The sequence below is a fragment of the Oratosquilla oratoria genome, chromosome 41 (assembly GCF_046742065.1).
Source record: "Oratosquilla oratoria isolate Oo_2021 chromosome 41, ASM4674206v1, whole genome shotgun sequence".
NCBI lineage: Eukaryota > Metazoa > Arthropoda > Malacostraca > Stomatopoda > Squillidae > Oratosquilla > Oratosquilla oratoria.
Window position 1 is genome coordinate 13,237,715 of NC_134817.1, and position 4,877 is coordinate 13,242,591.

Consider the following 4,877-nt stretch of genomic DNA (forward strand, 5'->3'; position numbering starts at 1 on the left):
GATCTAGGGGTGTTAATAAAGATAACCTGTCAATTGGCAAATATTGGTAAAATTGGTGGGGAGACCTACAGATTCCTGAAGAGCATGAAGTTGATTTTTCACTAAATGGATAAACAGATGACGAAAAAGAATTGTGGATAACCTTATCTGTTCTAGATTAGATTATGTAATAGTGATATGGTCCCTGTCTTTGAGAAAGATATAAGCAAGATTGAGAGAGTACTAAGAGCAGTAACCAAGATGTTCTCAGTGTTGCAGATAAGTCAATAAAGAATAAACTAGCACTACACCTGCCATCATCACAGAACTAAAGAGAAAGGTGATTTTATTTCAGTGTTGATGTCATTGAAAGGGTGGACAAAATTGGCGGAGAAGATCTCGTTATGGGAGGGGAGGTCATCACAAGGTCATGGGAACAAGATGAAAAATACCTTATGTCCAAAGTATATAAGGAAAAAAAAATCATGCAGGTGTGTAAACTTGTGGAATAGTTCAGATGATAAATCCCAAGCTAGAATCATACATTATTTCAAAATAAAATATAATTGGGGAAAAAGAAAGTGTAGCTTCTTTGTTGCATACTACAATTAAGCAAATATAAGCTCTTTACTAGTCATTCCTTATTTTTTTCCAAATGCCCACACCACCTCAGCAACTGATAAATCGTATTTGTTTATAATTGCTCAATGGCTGATGAATCATATTGTTAATAATTAGAAAGACCAAACACTCAAGGTTACTTTTATTGAGCTTCTTACAACCCTGATTCCCTTTCTCCAACAATGCTTCATTGTAACATGATGTACATAGTAACTTAAACCCAAACTCTCTCAAATGTGTATACTTCGAAAAAGAGCATCTTGATATATGACCCATGTTTCCCCCATCTCCCCTCACTGACATCTGCGGGGCTCTGAACAGAGAGAAGGTGAGGGAGCATTTTTCGAAAATTGTTTAGGAAGTACATTTTAGAGAACAACAACCATGATTTCCTTCTCTTTGAAGCTGTGGCAGTATTGTTATGACATTCAGAAAGTTTGAATTCCTTTGCAGTTTGCCCCTCATTCATACCAATTGTTTGGGACCTCCCCACATTAGCCACATATCTCTTCCTGTTCACTAATAATGTCTTTTGAGGGAGGATGGGGGAGGCCAGACTAATCCATAAATATAATTTGTTCCAAGTATAAATTTAGATTAAAATGCTTAACAAAATATAACAGACACAAAGCATTGCCTCCATAATCACTGTCATTATCATCCTTCATGGGGACCTTAAGAGTACAGGTGGGGGGATGTAAACAGTCCATTGCTGGAGTGGCCAACAACTAACAACCTCACAGGCTTGACTAGTCATACAATGATTCAACAAACATAAGTGCAATTTTGAAAGTGTCATGATTTTGATCAATACTGTTTTTCAAATACACTAAACCAAGTACATCATCCTTCATGTATATTACAATCATTGCCTTAGATTCATTCCACTTTTAACTACAAACTCGTTAAAGTCAGTGTCAGTTTGTGTTACAATAGCAAATATTGAGATCTATTCATTTAAGTGCTACCCAGCAAGCTTGTTTTTTTATACATGAAACAGACATGTTAACCAAATATCAGTTGTAATAAACATATCTTGATTTAAACCTAATTACACATCAAATTGAAAGGTATGGGTTAAAAGAAGTAGAGTAAAGTCAGTACAAGGCTAGATATTCAAATGATATTTCATTTATGGTTTTGTTGTCTTGTTATGGGTAACAGCTGTATGTACAAAAACTTTTTTTACTTTTTCAAGAGAAAATGTAGAAGCAGTTTTCCACAGGCACTTTCTGATATCTACTGCAGAAATCCTGTGGTTTGTAAATGGAACAGATTGCTGGACCCTGTAGCAGTTACTGTAAACTGAGGGAGTGTCATTTGATAGATTATCTACAGTTTTAGCCATGTGTCTATCACTCTAGCCATCAGATGTTATTCTGCTGAAGGCAACTAATACTTACAAAATTTAACATCACTATTAGGGTTCCCTCTCACCCACACCAGGTAAAAATTCTCTGGCATTAGCCAGAGAAAAATCATCACCATGTTGAAGTGACTAATTGATATTGTCTTAACCCCTTACAATGATGTCCCCTCAGTGGCATAGAATTGTTCATCAACCACAGAAAAATCAAATAACATCATTGTCAGAAAGGTTAGTTGAGATAGTTTTAGCTCCATCACTACAGAAGTACCTCTTCATCTGAGTAAAACTGAAACACATAAGTCAAAACAATGTGATCATATGTTACTGTAGCATCAATATTCCATTTATTGGAACCCAACAGTATCTTGAAAGCTGTCAACACCAAGTAGCCAGATTCAGACCTTTTAGTCAAGATCATGTGGCCAACCTGGGGATTGAGTGCCAGCCTATATGGCATCTCTTGGACAGGAATGGCACCATCTACAGATGGCTCTAGATGGTATTTTTTGTCCATACTATGATGTTCAATTTATTATCATTGTTTATTTATAACTCTATTAGCTTGTGGAGGTATCTCCCAAATATATAAAATACATCCAATATTAGCCAGAACAAAATAATTTGTCTGCTTAGGATAAGTCATTCAAGATTCAAGATTGTGTTTTTAACCTGTCTTTTGTTTGTGGGGATCATTTCAGTTGAATAAAAGATTGTGGCATTAACCATAACAAAAGCATCACAGTTGTGTGGTTATATGAAATGGGTAATACTGAAATCCGAGGAGTTTTCTCTCTGTTAATAAGACTTGCCCAGTGGCAGTCAGGATTATATACTGGACATATGATTCAAATCAAAGCCAGTATCAACAAAGATCAGGATAGTTTTGGCACCTTGTATCATTAACAGTTGTCATACTGATTCAGTGTTTTGGTATCCCATAACTTAGGATAAAATATGAATCCTAAACCCTATGTACAGAGTAATGTTAAAATCCTATGATGCTTTTACACACCTGACATTTTTTTTTTTACAAGCTAACATGATACTATCCACATTAGAGAATCTATTGTGCCAAAATGCTGTCATGCATAACAGGCAGCACCGGAAGAGTACAGACATTCAAATTTGTAATAAATCAATGTACTGAAAACTATTTTCTTGAGCCTTAAAATAAAAATTGTAATTTTGCACTTCCCAAACAAGTGTCAAAAGTCCTTGATACCAATCCCAGTTGTATAACAGTTTAAATTACTATAAAATTTTAATCAGACATCACAGCTAAGCTTAGACTTTTGTTAAGAAATCTGAATAATTAAATTTCAATTACATCACAGCAACTTTCAAATGAACTCTTACTTGTCCATGGATATATCAGATAAACTTTTAATTCATTTCTCATTGCATTTGATAAAATACAATATAACATTATCCATGGCTTTGAAATATTAAGAGCTGTATATGTAAAATGCAAGACTTGTAATATACACAATTATCAACATATGATCCCAGCATTCAAAGAATGACATTTTAATGAAGATGAAGAGATGTTAGAAAAAATAAATTATGAATTAATTATTTTAAATGCATGCCATCCTTAATTTGAACAAGATAGTCATGCAGACTGTAAAGTAAGTTAGCAGGGGGCTATTCTAGTTCAGCTCTCTGCAACCATAATTTATATTCACATGAAATCATTAATTTGCATGAGGAAATACAGCCACAAAATATTGCTCAGTATGATACAAAGTTAGATTATTTCACTTTAACATGGTTTTTATTTCTTGTTGTAAATCTGTCATATATGCCATATGCAAGAGTGATCACTTGGTGTGTTATTGTTGCTCAACATTTTCAGTATTTGATAATTTCAGGACAAGAATGCTATATGGTGTTTCTTTGAAGGCATTTCAATATCACATTCAATAACAATTTTATTACAGGGAAAATGTTTTAGAAATTTTGTGCACTTGCATTGTCCTTTCATTATCAAAGCCTGAATACTCCAGGACCAGTATTAATAAAGACTTTGTTGTCTATGAATTACTGATTAAAAGTATTCCAAATTTCTTAGAGGAAAAATTACTTGTAAATAAAAGTTGTCCAGATTTTTACTATTAAATTCAAGTACTATCACTACTTAGTTGTAGCTCAGTCATTTATGGACTGCCCAAGAGATGTTACAGAGGATTTTACTTTATGAGTGACTTTTAACTTTCAAAACATGTGACAGACATTCTTGAGTAGGGTATTTTGAGTGTCAATTTATTGGTAATCTTGTACATTAGTGATTCCCAAACCTTGAAGCTGCAAAAATCTTTATTTCTACCAGCTCAGGTGTCTCAAAAACACTTAATGAACATTCTTGAATAGGGCCTCTCAGTGCTAAGTTGATAGTAGTCTTGTTTGTTTGTGGTTTCTAAATCTTTGAAGCTGCACATCCTTCTCTCGACAAAGACTAATGTTCATGCACCCCCTCCCCCTCAAACTTCCCCCTCCCTAATTAAGCCTATTTCAATTGTTGAAACTTAAATTACCAGTGCATATTACACTTTATATGTAGCTACATTATATTCATTATATAGTAGCAAGGGGTTCACACACAATAAATCAACTGAGGAACTTATATATATCACACAACTACTGTAGATGTAATTACTTGATTAGGCATACTGGTATATGAGGGCAAAATAACAAGGCATCACACATCACCAAGTACTTTGGATGACTGATTTCCATTAAATTCTTTCTTCCTTTTCCATGAAAAAATAAATAATTTGTATTGGTAGTCATCATAATTATTGTGTACCATGCAGAATTTCTATTTAAATTTTTTGTTATAAAAACCCCCCACTGATACTTCATTTTCATTTACACCCAAGATTTGAATTGGGTTCAATTTTGGTCAATA